The following is a 17,657-nucleotide window of genomic DNA, read 5'->3' as shown; positions in this document are numbered from 1 at the left end:
CGTAACTAGCGTCTGATTGGCACTGTGGAGGGGTACATTACCGTGCAACAGGATGATTCTGCCTGAAAGCCTTCCAAGGGGTTTTGACTTTATAGCACATGGATGTCTTTGTAGTGATGCATATTGATTGTGGTTCAACGTTCGATAAACTCGACGAGCAGAGTGCCTCTGCAGTCGAAGAAAAAGGTCATCATGACCTTACATGGTGACATCACTCTCAGTCCGAGGGCAAATGGCGTGGGTGGAAACATCCCACATATCCTCCTCCAGAGAAATCAAGTGCTGTTCACACAGGTGCCGCTAAGATCAAGATGACCTTCTTCTTCGACTGGAAGGGGCATCTGCTCGTCAAGTTCCTCGCCATGAAGGCGAGACACCCAGAAATGCAGTTGGATGCAATTACCCTGATGCACAATAACGTCCACCTCCCGCAGTGCCATTTGGACGAAGGCTAGCGTTTCTGTTGTTAAATACCTCAACATCCTCCTTAAAGCCAAATCTTTCACCGTGTGAGTGTCACGGCTATGGTGACCTGATGAAGGACACCTGTGGACGTCAGTTTCAGTTGGACAAGATAGTGCAAGAGTGGGCGTGGTCACGGATTCATCAGCGCCCCACTGCTTTCTGCGAAACAGGGATTGATAATCTTGTCTTGCAGTAAGGTAACTATGTTAACTTGTGTGACGATTACTTTTGAATGGCCCCATTGTAGCGGGTATTTGATTTCCATATGACTACCCCTCAGACACTGATACCGTTGTTTAGAATACTCCAGATGTTTCTGATAGACTGTCAACCTTTGGATGTGACCGTTGTATAGGTGAAGAGTTATCTAAAGATTGTAACTGGGGTGGCAACACCTATGTGATCAGACAGTTTTAAAATCTGATGAAACTGTATCATCATCCATTGCCCTACTTTCCAACTACTGTTAAACCCAGGGCTCAAAGGCCTATATGTGCACGGAGTTAGTCTGATTTTGTCATCCTGGTTCCAACAGTAATGAGCCTGCAATATGATTTACCTGCAAGTGAGCATCTGTGACCGTTCCATTTCGAATCCCCACAAATTATTAAATTTAGTTATGTGAATTGACTAAAAACCATAGCGAAAACAATTGAGAAGTGGATGCATGAAGTATGTCAAAGGTTATGGTGACCAATAATGCATCCACTGAGATATTACAGTGTGTAGTTTCTTTATGTTACTTCACACAATTAGGCTCAGAGAACGACATCCAACTAGAGGCTCCTCCTCCACCTGACTCAGTTTCACACATGCGTATCTGAAGGAACACTGCGCCATAGTTCTTAATAACAGAGGCACTTGTGTCATATACTTATCTGCTGATACCAGGCCCTCGGTTCTCAATGAATATGCTCTTCCTAGATGGGTATATACGTAAAGCAAGAGTGCAGTTTGTGAGACAAGAAATACATGGAAGATTGGGGCTGGCTGTGGTAGGTGTATGGGAAGATGTAGTGGTTAAGGTGTCACTCACGTAAAGTTGGAAATCCGGTTCAAATGGCTCTAAGCAATATGGGACTTAACATATTAGGTCATCAGTCCCCTAGACTTAAACCTAACTAACCTAAGGCAGGATTCGAACCTGCGACCGTAGCAGCCGCGTGGTTCTGGACTGAAGCGGCTAGAGCCGCTCGGCCATAGCGTCCGGCTGGATATCCGGGTGCAAGTCCCAGTCCAGCACAAGTTTTCACTGTCGATGTTGTAATAGAGTCGAAGGTAGATCATACTGGCCCATCTAACTTTTTTTTCTGTGAGGTGTAAAGTTTTTGGATTTCAAAGCTCATCACTGTTTATCCAGCTGGCTACAATATTTAGCCTGTTGTAAATCGCACCCAGCTTACAACTATGCTTGGGTTCTCCATTCCCCAGTGATCTTGTACTGGCCCGCAGATCTCCTTTAAGACATTTCACTCAAGAATTATTTGATTATTTAGCTCTTTCTTTTGAAAACTGCAAGTTTCGCAATCATCTAGCCCAACAGACTGGCTCAGTATTTTGCACACTTGGTGTTTGAAGTTACTTGAGAGACTGTGAGATTTGAAAACGTTACTTAAACTCTCGTTTCGATCATCGCATTAGTTTCTGCCTCATGCGACATCTCCTGTGTTAATATTAAAACTATATATTGAAAATAATAAACCCTTTCATGTTGGACTGAGTTATGACTACGAGAGCATGGAGGGGGTCTCTCGAATAAATCCGGCTGATCTCCAGACACTTGGCCTCAGTTCATTCACCAGGGTATGGATGTTGCTGATTGCCATCGAAACATTGTTGTTCAGCTGCATTAGTTCTTTCTTGGATCCAGACAACAAAGTTATGTCATCAGCAAATGCTTGATGTGTGATTTTTTTAACTTCCACCTCGATCCTTTTGGACTACCAGAGTATCGGGTGGGCAGGCTTAGTCCTGCTGTTCACCAGATAGTTACCAACGTGCACAGGCAGGGTGACGACTCCGGCGAGCGACCAAATGGTGTAGACTGCCCTGAAGATGACCCAATCGTGGGTTGAAACCGGTTGGCGGCAAAATAAATAACGCGATTGTGACTGTCTTTTTGAATAATTGACTAGATACTCGGTCTTCAGTTCATTCAGCAGGACAAGGATCTCTCTCGCTGCCGCCTCCACTCTGTTGCTCATACTCATTACTTTTTACTTAGATCTGGACAACAGGGCTACATCACTGGTAAACGTGTGATGTACGATTTTTCTTTTATCTGCTACATCAAGCCTTTCAGATTACCAGAGCCTGGAGTGGGTCCGTTGGTCAGGCTTAGTTCTGCTGGTCTTTAATTCATTCAGCAGGAGATGCATCTTGCTCACTACTGCCTCCATCCTGTCCCTCATCCACATTAGTTCATGTGGACAACAGGGCTAGGTTATCAGTAAATGCTTGATGTGTGATTTTTTTTTTACTTGCTACCTCGATTGTTTGAGACTACCAGAGCCCGGAGTGGGTCTCTTGGACAGGCTTGATCCTACTGATCACCGTTACTCAGTCCTCGATTCATTCACTAGGAGACGGATCTTGCTTCCTGCTGGCTCCACACTGTTGCTCATCCATATTAGTTCTCCCTTAGATCTGGACAACAGGACTGTGTCCTCTGCAAATGCATGATGTGGGATTTTTTTAACTCCTACCTTGATTCCTTCGAGCTTCTTATGGAAAGCTTCCCTCATTATCCTTTATGGCGCTATATTGCACAATATCAGTGACACACCATTTCCTTGTATGTTGATGCCCTAGCTGAGTTGCTTCCCGAGCTTTACTTTACCTTCTTAATCAGAGACACGAACGCGAAGTAGGCTGGTATGTTTCTGGGGTATTCCAGAAGTGGTTAGCTAATTCATCAGTGTCTCCTGGTGGATGTAATCGTATGCCTTCTCAAAATCTATGAGGAGCGCTTGAAAGTCTTCGCCATATTCCGACCTCTTCTCAGTGAGTTGTCACAATACGTAGATGCTGTTCACGGTCAAACGCCCCTTTTTGAAACCACCCTGACACTGGCCATTCACCGGGCGAGGTGGCGCTGTGGTTAGCACACTGGACTCGCATTCGGGAGGACGACGGTTTAATCCCGCGTCCGGCCATCCTGATTTAGGTTTTCCGTGATTTCCCTAAATCGCTCCAGGCAAATGCCGGGATGGTTCCTTTGAAAGGGAACGGCCGACTTCCTTCCTCGTCCTTCCCTAATCCGATGAGACTGATGACCTCGTAGTTTGGTCTCTTCCCCCAAACAACCCAACCCAGCCCAAACCGTACCGTACCGTACCGTACTGGCCGTACACTTCTTCTGAAAACACTTGGAGTCCACCGACTGTAAAGTTGGTCAGTATCTCACAGCAGACATTCAAAAGGGAGGCTTCCATGTGGCCGGTACAGTCCATTTTGTCATCTTTCTTGTGCATGGAGTAGATGAATACTGCCTTCCAACCATCTGGAATATCCTGCACAATCCTGTTACTCCTGATTAATTGTCGATTCCTCTTGCGGAGTGTCCCGCCTCTCACCTCCATGGTGAGTAACTTCTGCCTGGGCGTCGGGTTTAGTAGGATATTTGCTACAGCTTTCAATAATATTTCTCCCTGGAAGGAGTAGTAAAGGAGACTGGAATACGTATAATAGATTATAGATGATGTAAGACCTAACGATCACATCAATACCAAAAAAATTTCGATAGACAGTACCAGACTGTGGACAGCTAAAACCGGACGAAAGACTGACGACAAAGGATTCCCAACTACGTGTGGCGTTTCCTGATCTCGAGGTCAATAATCAGTTAAGTTCTCATTCCCCATACAATTATGCCAGAAAACTATTTATTGTGGATTTCATCGTCAAACAGTGGTGAATTGTAGTGGCTGCTGTCCATTCTGGGAGTTTAGTCCCTGGTTCGCTTCTGCTGGCTTGTGTTCCGTGTCCCAAGTAATGAGTCAAAACAGTCTTCATATAACTGCATTTGTTATGTAAGCACAGTTGACAAACAGAGTCAAAATATAAACACCCAATGGCCATGTTTTACCAGTGACGTCAACCTAACTTTAGTAGCTAACAAAGCAATCCTTCGTACTCACAATAAGATGAAGCGAAAAGAAAACGATTTCAGTGCTAAGATATCAGATCATAAGGTGCATAAACTCTTTACTGAGCAGTTTCCTCAAGATCGAATGAGCAATACTGCATAGCGGAGAACATTCGCAAATCCAAAACAGTGTTTTTTAAACTCTTGCGGGAAAAATAAAAGCTTTACTGGGAAATTAACGATTGAGACGGATGCAGCATTGCTCCATCAACACAGAACAATTTTTGTGAGGTCCTTCAAAAGACTTGAAATTTCCCTCACGGTTTATAGTACATCAGAGTTGCGCGGAGCAATTACACCTTCGTGTTGCGCCGGGCGATGCGACGGATATGGAGAAATTAGAGGGATACCAGTAAATCTCCGATTCTTAATGAGTCAAACCCCTACGTACAAAAAATTTCTCATTACTTTATGTGCGAGTTAGTGTGTTAATCCTTTATTTCGCAGACGTCGAGGTATTATGAACCAAAAGTATTTACTTAAATTTTATGTACATGGTTATGTGAACAATTTCACATACGCTGCTTCAAAATAGGTTATATTATCTGTAAGTATCATTGTCCATAAAAAGAGCGTTGTCGCTGTAGTAAAAAAGTACTACAGTGTTTTTCCTGTGATCCTGAGAAAACGGTTCCAGTTTACATCATGTCAGATGCCTTAAAACAATTCCTCTTTGCTACAAAGCTCAGAAGAGTTCCATGTTTTCCATATTTTACAGACGATTATCCCTGAGGGCAAAGTCTACAACTTAGTTTTCGGCCTATACTCTGACCAGTGACCAAAAGTATCCTATTGTATATCATTCACTGGCATAGGCTGTATTCATCTTCGTCTCTTCTTGTTGCCCATCCAACACTCTCAGAAATGTTTCCTCTTCCCAGGCAAGATAAGTACACTTTCTGCGTCCCACGTAGAATTCGTTAACACTTTATGTAATAACCCACCTTCAAGACTTCCTCTATCCTGTTATAAGCAGTTTTCGTAGCACAATAAGAAACAACGCAACAAAATCGCATCAAAAGTACTACATTGCAAGATGTCTGCTACATATGGACACTATTACGAAATTCTTCACCAGAGACAACAGAATATCGCCGTACATGAATGTTAAACACTTGACGTTAAGCGTGTAAGCGAGTAAAGGTTTGGACAATGTTTTGAATTGTGTTTATATTTGTTAGATCCTCAAATATTTTGTGAATAAATTCGGGGTATTTGTGAACAGTACGTTACGCTGCCTCGAGAAATAAACACAGTTTGCTACTGCAATACTTGTGTTAAATCGCTAACAGGGGTTATACATTGGAGAGCCAAAGAAACCGCTATAACTGCTTAATATCGTGTAGGGCCCCCACGAGCACGCAAGGTTGCAACAACACGAAGTGGCGTAGTCTCGACTAATGTCTGAAATATTACTGGAGGGAATTGACACCATGAATCCTGGAGGGCTGTCCATAAACACCACGAATCCTGGAGGGCTGTCCATAAAACCACTAGTGTACGAAGAGGTGGAGATCTCTTCTGAACAGCACATAGCAAGGTATCCCAGATATGCTCAATACTGTTCATGATTGGGGAGTTTGGTGGCCAGCGGAAGTGCTTAAATTCAGAAGTGTGTTCCTGGAGCCACTCTGTAGAAATTCTGGACGTGTACGTGTCGCAGTTTCCTGCTGGAATTGTCCAAGTCCGTCGAAGTGCACAATGGACATGAATGGGTGCAAGTGACCAGACAGGATGCTTACGTACGTGTCACCTGTCAGGGTGGTATCTAGACGCATCAGGGCTCCCACATCATTCCAACTGCACAGGCCACACACTAATACAGAGCCTTCGCCAGCTTGAACAGTCACCTGCAGATATGCTGGTTCCATGGATTCTTGAGGTCATCTCCACACCCAATTATGTCCACGAGCTCTATACAATTTACTAGGGGTCTTTTTACGGGAGCAGCGATATCGGAGATCTGATATTTTACCTGATTCCTGATATTCACGATACATTCATGAAATGGTTATCCGGGAAAGTACCCGCTTCATCGCTACCTCGGAGAGACAGTGTCCCATCGCTTGTGCGCCGACTATAAGTTCAAACTAACGTAAATCTTGATAACCTGCCATTGTAGCAGCAGTAACTGATTTAACAACTGCACCAGACACTTGTTGTCTCAGATAGGCGTTGCGACCCCAGCGCCGTATGCTGGCTATTCACATGTCTGCGTGTTTGAATACGCACACTTATAGCAATTTCTTTGGCGCTTCAGTGTGTAACTTGCGCAATGCCTCACACTCTCTTTTTTTGGATACGAACAGCTAGATAGTTACTACCTGGTTCGAAAATGTATGGAACTAATGCAGTCCTATGCCGTCTGTACTACACGATAACGTAATAAGAAGGCAGAGAGACATAGGATGTCGACGCACCACGAAGGACTTATGTGAAAGGGGCACGAATTGGTAAATGTGGTGTACATGTGTATCAAACAAATTATTATAATCCAGGAAATTTGGATCCTTTATTAAGGAGGAAGGGTTTCACAAATTGAGCAAGTCAATCACGCGTTGGCTCGCATCTGGGCCTTATGAAAGCAGCGCTGATGGATGGAATTGTTAGATTTCCTTCTGAGGGATATTATGTCAGGTTTTGTCCAATTGGCGCGTTAGATCGTCGAAATCCCGGGCTGGCTGGAGGGCTCTACCCATAATGCTGTGAATTATGGAGTCGTTCGGCGACCTTTGCATTGGCAAAGACCAAGACCTGCAGTAGAAACTCTCGCAGTGTGCGGTCACGCATTATCTTGCTGAGATATATGAATAGGATAGTGTGCTATGAATGGCAACAAAATAGGTCGTAGAGTATCACTGTCATACCGCGGTGTTCTAAGGGTGGCGCGGATGACAACCGAAGGGGTTGTGCTATGAAACGAAGCGGCACTCCAGTGGTTGTCAGGCTGCATGACTGCCGACAGTCAGGTCGGTATCCAATCACTTTCTGGGACGACTCCGGACAAATCATCCGCCTGGAATCTGGATGACCGTAATAGGATTGTCTTCAGTGACGAGTCCAACTTCTACCAGCGAAGATGTGTCTGAAGGTGCCCTGAAAAGAGGGGCAATATCAACCTGACTGTCAGCCGCCATACGGTCCGGCCGATCAGTCTTCTACCGGCAATCTCGAAGGTATTCGAGCCCCTGTACTCTAAAAGGTTAGTGCTACATGTAAACGAGGTGGAGCTAATCCCGCCGGAACAAATCGGCTTCCGACGCGGACACAGCACCGAGCAACAGCTGCTACGTCTGTCGGAGGACGCGATGAGTGCCCTGGAGTATCGGCAGCACGCAGGGGCCGTGCTGCTTGATGTTTCTAGGGCTTTCGACTGTGTATAGTACAAGGGCCTCCTCTACAAATTGTTTGTACTGGGGGTACCGATACCACACGTCCGTCTCATCGAGTACTACCTCAGGGGACGAAAGTTCAATGTCTGTGCTGGAGCGAGCATATCTGCAGCAAGGCCCATACAGGCGGGAGTACCGCAGGGTTCTGTTCTCGCACCCCTGCAGTACTCCCTGTATACCTCGGACACGCAAAAGGCCAACAGAGTGTCTAGGGCTTTTGACTGTGTATAGTACAAGGGCCTCCTCTACAAATTGTTTGTACTGGGGGTACCGATACCACACGTCCGTCTCATCGAGTACTACCTCAGGGGACGAAAGTTCAATATCTGTGCTGGAGCGGGCATATCTGCAGCAAGGCCCATACAGGCGGGAGTACCGCAGGGTTCTGTTCTCGCACCCCTGCTGTACTCCCTGTATACCTCGGACACGCAAAAGGCCAACAGAGTGTCTAGGGCTTTTGACTGTGTATAGTACAAGGGCCTCCTCTACAAATTGTTTGTACTGGGGGTACCGATACCACACGTCCATCTCAACGAGTACTACCTCAGGGAACGAAAGTTCAATGTCTGTGCTGGAGTGGGCATATCTGCAGCAAGGCCCATACAGGCGGGAGTACCGCAGGGTTCTGTTCTCGCACCCCTGCTGTACTCCCTGTATACCTCGGACACGCAAAAGGCCAACAGAGTGTCTAGGGCTTTTGACTGTGTATAGTACAAGGGCCTCCTCTACAAATTGTTTGTACTGGGGGTACCGATACCACACGTCCGTCTCATCGAGTACTACCTCAGGGGACGAAAGTTCAATATCTGTGCTGGAGCGGGCATATCTGCAGCAAGGCCCATACAGGCGGGAGTACCACAGGGTTCTGTTCTCGGACCCCTGCTGTACTCCATATATACCTCAGATACGCCAAACGCCAACAGAGTCTCGCTCGCATTATACACGGACGACACCGTGCTGTATACCATAAGCTCGAATGCGAACCTTATACGCCACCACCTGCAGACGGCTTGTTACGCTCTAGGCACATGGGCCACCAAGTGGTGCCTCAAATACAATGCCAGAAAAAGTCAAGCAATCATCTTCACGAGGAAAAAGATCCCCATCGACCTACAACCGGTGCGGATCATGGGAGGCCCCATCCTATGATGGACTCTCACTGCGAAGTATCTCTTGGTGACCTTGGACAGGCGCCTCACGTGGGGGCCACACATAAGGGATATTAGGCGTAAAGCGTGTGGAAGATTGAGAGCACTGTACCCGATCTTGAACCCGAAGACAACCCTACCCACACGCCCTTATAAGGCCGGTAATGGAGTATACGGCACTCGTGTGCGGCAATGCGGCTGACTGCCACATCCGAAGACTTCAGGGCCTCCAGGGTAGAATCCTTCGGATGATCATGAAACTCCCACGTGACTTCCCCACTAGGGAGCTACATAATATCACAGGAGCGCAGAAAATAGAATTAGACAGACGGCACGACGTTTCTACGAAAAGTTACAGCAGTCAGAAAACAGGCTTGTCTCAAATCTCGGGAATAAACCACATAGAAGGGGCACAACGAGATGGCCCGACCTGCTAAGGCATTAAAAACCGCCACAGCGATCTATATTAACCACCTAATAGGACCAACACAAATAATAGGACCACCTAAAATACACATTAGGAAGCGCAGGAATAGTGCAAAGCACTTAACTTTCATAACCTGGAGATAGTCAGGCACTATCCAATTAGGCAAAGATCGAGAGTGTGACAACTAGTATTGATGGTCTGGAGTGACATTTCTTTTCATAGCAGGACACCTTTGGTTGTCATCTACGGCAGGCTTACAGCACACCGGTACGTCCACAATATTCTACGCGCCGTTACGTTGTCCTTCATGGGAAGCCATGCCTGTCCTTCTATGGCGAAAGTTTTTGCTCCGTGTCTTCCGTGGTTGCCATAAAATACCTTGGCATGCATGGTCACAGGATCTCTCCCGAATTGAGAATGTTTTGAGCATTATAGGCAGGGCCACCCCAGCTGCTCGGGATTTTGACTGTCTAACACGCCATTGCACAGAACTTTTCACTATGTCTCTCAGGAGAACATCCAACAACTCTGTGAACCAGTGCCTATCGAATAACTGTTTGCATAATGTCCAGAGGTGCAGCAACGCTTTATTGATTCGCTCAATCTGTGAAGCTCTCTCTCTTTAATAAATTATCTATCTCAAACTGTAATCATTTCTTATTTCACACATGTACATTATACAGGGTGATTCAAAAAGAATACCACAACTTTAGGAATTTAAAACTCTGCAACGACAAAAGGCAGAGCTAAGCACTATCTGTCGGCGAATTGAGGGAGCTATAAAGTTTCATTTAGTTGTACATTTGTTCGCCATTTCAGCCAATAAAGTTTCTGGTCCCTTTTTCTTCGAAGGTGCTACTGTAACTGGACTACAGTATCTGGAGATGTTAGAGAATTGGCTGTTCCCTCAGTTCGAACAAGAAGCACAACAATTCATATTTCATCAGGATGGAGCGCCACCACATTGGCACTTATCTGTCCGTAACTACCTGAACGTCAACTACCCGAGGCAATGGATCGGCCGCCAGGCAGCCCGTGACAGAGCACTTCATCACTGGCCTCCAAGAAACCCTGATCTTACCCCCTGCGATTTTTTCTTATAGGGGTATGTTAAGGATATGGTGTTTCGGCCACCTCTCCCAGCCACCATTGATGATTTGAAACGAGAAATAACAGCAGCTATCCAAACTGTTACGCCTGATATGCTACAGAGAGTGTGGAACGAGTTGGAGTATCGGGTTGATATTGCTCGTGTGTCTGGAGGGGGCCATATTGAACATCTCTGAACTTGTTTTTGAGTGAAAAAAAAACCTTTTTAAATACTCTTTGTAATGATATGTAACAGAAGGTTATATTATGTTTCTTTCATTAAATATACATTTTTAAAGTTGTGGTATTCTTTTTGAATCACCCTGTACTTACAAATTTCTGCCCCATTCGTTTTTTTGTCTTAGAATGTAGGAAGAGACTAACACATGTCACAGCGTCCTAATTGTCTACCTAACGCCTTGCATGTGAAGCAAAACTACATTTTTTGCATTTCATATAACTATTGACCGATTTCAAAATTTAAAATGTTGTCATAATCTACTCATTAAGAAGTACACTGAAGCACCAAACAAACTGGTATAGGCATGCGTGTTCAAATACAGTGTACGTAAACAGGTAGATTACGCCACTTCTGTCGGCAACGCTTATATAAGGCATGTGTCTGGCGCTGTTGTTAGATCGGTTACGGCTGATACAATGGCAAGGTTATCAAGATTTAAGTGAGTTTTGAAGTGGTGGTATAGTCGGAGCACAAGCCATGGGACACAGCGCCTACGAGGCAGCGATGAAGTGGGGATCTTCGTGTACGACAATTGCTCTAATGTACCGTGAATATCAGGAGTCCGATAAAACATCAGATCGACATCGCTGCAGCCGGAAAAAGTTCCTTCAAGAACGGGACCAAAGACGACTGAACTGCAACCCTTCCGCAAAAATGCTGGGCCATGAACAAGTGTTAGGGTGCGAACCATTCAACGAAAAACATCACCGATATGGGCTTCCGGAGCCGAAGGCCTACTCGTGTACCCATGATAACTGCACGACACAAAGCTTTACGCCTCCCCTAGGCTCGTCACCACAGACATTGGACTCTTGATGACAGGAAACATACTGCCTGTTCAGATGTTGAAGCTGGTAGAGGCTCTGTAATGGCATGGGGTGTGTGCGGTTGGTGTGATATGGGACCTCTGATACGTCTAGATACCACTCTGACAGGTGGCACGTACGTAAGCATCCTGTCTGATCATCTGCACCCATTCATGTCCATTGTGCATCCTGACGGACTTGGGCAGTCCCAGATGGACATTGCATCACCCTACATGTCACGAATTGCTACAGAGTGGCTCAGGAACACTCTTCTGAGTTTAAACACATCCGCTGGGCACCAAACTCCCCAGACATGAACATTATTGAGTATCTCTGGGACGCCTTGAAACGCGCTGTTCAGAAGGGATCTCCAACCCCTCGGACTCTTACGGATTAATGGACAGCCCTGCAGAATTGATGGTGTCAGTTCCCTCGAGCACTCCATCCAACATGGTCGAGTCCACGCCACGTCGTGTTCTGGCACTTTTGCGTGCCAGCGGGGGCTCTACACGATATTAGGCAGGTGTACCAGTTTCTTTGACTCTTCAGTGTGTAACTGTTGAAGGTTAGTGAGAATTACAGGTTGTGTATCTTTTCCACAGTCTGCCTGCCGAGCTGTTTTCCGGGACGGCACCGCTGACGCAGATGTCACTGGGACATAATCCGTGGAACTGCAGCAGCTGCGACGTTAGTGCGATGTCCCGCTGGCTGACATCACAAAACATCGACATTGTCGATGTTGCGCCGGAGTGTTCGGGGCTCAACAGGGACATCCGTAAGGTGGAGACTATGGCTTGTTAAGAGGACGGAGTGTTTAACGTATGTATCCGGGAGAGAGATGGGGCTGGACCTCCAAGACATTCCTTAACCTGTTGAATACTGCACACAGAGGGTTTACTCAGCAGGAACTGCTGTCTAGGTGTTAGACCTCAACGTGTTCTTGTGACAAGATGTAATGTATCTGGCCATCAGGGGAGCTCCAGAACATCAAAGTGGCAGCAGTTCTCTTTTATTTGTATAGTACCTCGTTACCCTGCATCAGGACATTTTGTTAGGAGTGTTCTGTTGCCAGCACCCATAAAATAGGTATCATGTACAGGCTTTTTTCGTGCGGGTGCAATAAACTGTCCTGTGATTAATAAATGAAAAGCACTAATTTGGTTTTGTTCTACAGTATCACTTTTGTTGTTGCCAAAGAAGTTACAGTGTTTGTAAACGACACTGGAAAAGAAGTTACACATCTAGATTGAAGCAGAAATGTACAGTAAATAACGTCTTTGACAGTGTGGTGACACTGCAAAGTAAAATGTGAAAAGCTGAACAATAAACAAATGTAAAGACAGCAAATAGCAAAAAGTTTGACACGAAACTGGAATAGTAAATCTACGTAACAGGTTATATTAATAAACAAAAACAATAAAGTAAAATTAATACTTGAAAAGGATACTTCAGGAGGTATAAAACGTGAAGATTGATAGTAAACCAATTAAAAGAAAGACTTGTCAGTGTAACTACAGAGTATATGAGGAACTTAGGAAATATCATCAAGATAATCATAAATGAGTAACTACAGGAAAATGGAGGAGTGTGAGGGAACCTACAGTGAATGTCATCTTTGAGAGTGTGGTGGTACAGCATTTTAAAACGTTGAACAATAGACAAATGTAAACGGAAAACAGAAGGAAACATCAACACTATTCCCAAAATTGTGCCTGTCTTCTAGTGGACAATATACAAATGTAAACGGAGCAAACAGGAAAAATATTAACACTATACTCAAAATTATGTCTGCCTTCTGATCGTTGAAGGTATCTGTGCCTTAAAAATCTTTGTGGATTCAACAGTGAACTGATGTAGCAGGAGTTCCAAGATGATTTCATTGCAATAAATTTTCGATGTTGCCATCATGAACATGAAATATTGCTTTTGAATTTCCTTCACAATGAGTATTAAAACTTTCGTAATATGTGTCTGCAAATACAGTGATGTACAGTTTTTAAGAATATATAGAGGATGATTCTTACTAACAATCAAAAAGCGCCTAAATGATGTCGATGGCGCTGAGAAAAGTGATGTGGACACAAATGTCGGTAAGTACCCCAAAAGCGGTTGCTTGGTTGGTTCATTTGAGAGATGTCATCGGTCCCATCGGATTGAGTAAGGATGGGGAAGGATGACGGCTGTTCCCTTTCAAAGGAACTACCCCCGCATTTGCCTGGAACGATTTAGAGAAATCACGGAAAACCTAAATCAGGATGGCCAGATGCAGGTTTGTAACGTCGTCCTGCCGAATGCGAGTCCAGTGTGCTAACCATGACGCCACCTCGCTCAGTCCCAAAAGTGAATGAGAAGTGTTTAAAGTGTGATGTCACCACATGACGTACCTCGCTACCCATGCAGCAGTGGTGCCTGTCTGTGGAGGGATGAATGAGCTATGCTATAGTTGCATTCGAGCAAACGGTGCTAACTTCGGACTTCTTATGTTAATGTGACCTGTTGGAAAAGCAGAAGCTACGAAATTATTGTCCTCACTGTAACCAAGTAAAAGCTGTTCTTACTTTGTGTTTGTTTCCTTTTGTACCATCTCTTTTTTGTCAGCAGATATTGTTTTGTAAAGAAAACGTGAGTCATTTACTTTGACTCATACGGTAGGTATTTATTGTACTGTACTTTGCAATAAACCATCAGAGATGAACAGACCAGACAATAAAATAGCAAATCTTACTTCAATCGAAACACACAGTTGTCTCACGCAATGAAAAAAAATCCTACCTACCAGACACGATACCTTAGCTCCATGTACTTAAGTCGCGCACGTGGGCCCATAGTCACACCTGCATGAAGACTGGACATGAGTTGGGATGATCAGGTGTGACAGAACACTATGCTCAACTACTGAATGTGCGGCGATGTACGCGATCTGGTGATATCACGTGTTCAACACCTGTAGTCCACTTGTCTCAGCGATATCTACGTCACTTGGGAGGTTTTTAAGAGGTGATAAGAATCACTCTTCAGAATTATTTATGTAAACACTATCGTAAATACAGTTACGCTTTTCGTGGAGAATTAGCGCCACATCTTTACAATAGCTGAAGGTTTAGATCCCTATTTGCAACCCGATTTTTTTCCATAAGTAAATCTTCGGACAAACGTGATTTTTTTGTTCCTCCAAATGCGGACAATCGCTAGCAGGAAGACACAACACTTAACACTCATACGCAGAAAAGTTTTCTACCAGCAGCTAATAACGGAAACAAAAGATTCAGGAACTGCACAGTGGTCTTCTTTTTCTTCTTCTTCTTCTTTTGCTTCTGCCTTCATCTTGCAGTTTTCGAAGGGTCGGCAACATTACAACGGATATGGCATGGTTAATTTAAAGAGGTGGTCGGATGCCCTTCCTGCCACCACCCCATAGCCCCCAGGATGGAATCAGTGTACCCCAGCTGTCTGCATCTAGCGTAAACCAGGAAATAGTGCAAACATGTTTCAAATGTCTGCGAATCGTGTAACTGAGGCGGGATGTCGGGTTCAGCCCGGTATTCACCTGTCGGGATGTAGAAAACCGCCTAAAAAATCACATCCAGGCTGGCCAGCGTACCAGCCCACGTCGTTAATTCGCCAGGTGGATTCGATCCGGATCCGGCGCGCCTACACAAGTCCAAGTAGCAGCACATTAACACTCTTTTTTTTTATCATCAGAGTTACTTGGTGCTATTATGAAACTTCAGTTGATCACAGTCAAATCATCATGTGATATGAGCAGCAAATGGTAGAAAAATTAATTATGGTAACAAAATAATAATAGGATGAGAAAGGAAAAGAAACCGAGAACATAGCCAAAAAACCACCACCAATCTCTCATGATATACATAAACTATTTGTTACGTTTTTTATATTTTTTAGTTTTTTGTTGAAAAAAGCAAAAAGTCAAACGAATCAGATTATATTCTAAATAGCAAACTAAAAAAATTCCGATATGTTTTCAAGGAGTGTATACGCTCATGTGTAGATTACTTCATCTAGTCACATTTTACGATACAGCTGGAGCGACGCTGAGTCAAAACACTAAACAAAACGAACAGGTAAACTAGGAGAGAACAAGCCGAAGATAATCAGATGGGAAACATACATAACAAAGAGAAGCACCTATCACCAGAAAAATGAAATTAACCAACACCTTGCTGACGGAAAACAAGATTCAACGTGTTGGCAAAGAGATTTCGATATCGAGGTATTCGCCAGCATGTCCAATAGGCAGTGATCATGTACTGTATGAAGTTCATGTGATCTTCCTCCTCACCTTCTACAACATAATGAACGAAGTGTCCCAGTAACCACATAATGGTATGGGTTTTCGACCGTGGAAAGAAAGAAGAATCTGGGCGCAATATGATGTCCGTAGTGTATGCAGTCTCAGAAGATCAAGTAAGGAAGGCCAATTGCGGCCTAATCCAAGACCAATTTGCCATAAGACGTCCACAAGCAAAGCGATGTCGAATCGTATCTGTAGACGTACAACGACTACATAAATACATGTCGCTAAGCCCTATACGGAAAACTCGCTCGTTCGTTGGAATCAAGTTATTGACTACCTTATACCACGAGGACGCGACGCGCATTGACAAAGTCGGAACATTGATATTGCACCAAACCGTCGCCCAGATTGTTTGCGGCGATACTCTTTCAATGAGGTTCAGACAAGGCACTGCTTTCCAACGAGTCTGTAGGAATTCTATAGCGAGGACGGGCCTCCATAAAATTTCAGCCCCTAAATAGCTCAGTACTAGATAGAAGTAAAGAATGTATTTAAACTTGTAATTTATGCGATCAACATCAATAGGGGGTTCAAGACTAGCAGGACGGACACAGAGAAATAAACGAGACGTGAATGTGTAAGTTTCTTGAGTTATCAAAACAGTACGTCGCACATAATACACTACTGGCCATTAAAATTGCTACACCACGAAGATGACTTGCTACAGACGCGAAATTTAACCGACAGGAAGAAGATGCTGTGATATGCAAATTATTAGCTTTTCAGAGCATTCACACAAGGTTGGCGCCGGTGGAGACACCTACAACGTGCTGACATGAGGAAAGTTTCCAACAGATTTCTCATACTCAAACAGCAGTTGACCGGCGTTGTCTGGTGAAACGTTGTTGTGATGCTTCGCGTAAGGAGGAGGGATGCGTACCACCACGTTTCCGACTTTGATAAAGGTCGGATTTTAGCACATCACGATTGCCGTTTATCGTATCGCGACATTGCTGCTCGCGTTGGTCGAGAACCAATGACTATTGGCAGAATATGGAATCGGTGGGTTCAGGAGGGTAATACGGAACGCCGTGCTGGATCCCAAAAAAAATGGCTCTGAGCACTATGGGACTTAACATCTGTGGTCATCAGTCCCCTAGAACTTAGAACTACTTAAACCTAACTAACCTAAGGACATCACACACATCCATGCCCGAGGCAGGATTCGAACCTGCGACCGTTGCAGTCGCGCGGTTCCGGACTGCGCGCCTAGAACCGCTAGACCACCGCGGCCGGCGCTGGATCCCAACGGCCTCGTATTACTAGCAGTCGAGAGGACAGCCATCTTATCCGCATGGCTGTAACGGATCGTGCAGCCACGTCTCGATCGCTGACTCAACAGATGGGGACGTTTGGAAGACAACGACCATCTGCACGAAAAGTTCGACGACGTTTGCAGCAGCATGGGCTATCACCTCAGAGACCATGGCTGCGGTTACACTTGTCGTTGCATCACAGACAGGAGCGCTTGCGATGGTGTACTCAACGACGAACCTGGGTGCACGAATGGCAAAACGTAATTTTTTATGATGAATCCAGGTTCTGTTTACAGCATCATTATGGTCGCATCCGTGTTTGGCGACATCGCGGTGAACGCACATTGGAAGCGTGTACTGGCGTATCA

Source organism: Schistocerca piceifrons, chromosome 10 (genome assembly GCF_021461385.2).
Source record: "Schistocerca piceifrons isolate TAMUIC-IGC-003096 chromosome 10, iqSchPice1.1, whole genome shotgun sequence".
Classification (NCBI taxonomy): Eukaryota; Metazoa; Arthropoda; class Insecta; order Orthoptera; family Acrididae; genus Schistocerca; species Schistocerca piceifrons.
This window is presented reverse-complemented; position numbering follows the sequence as displayed.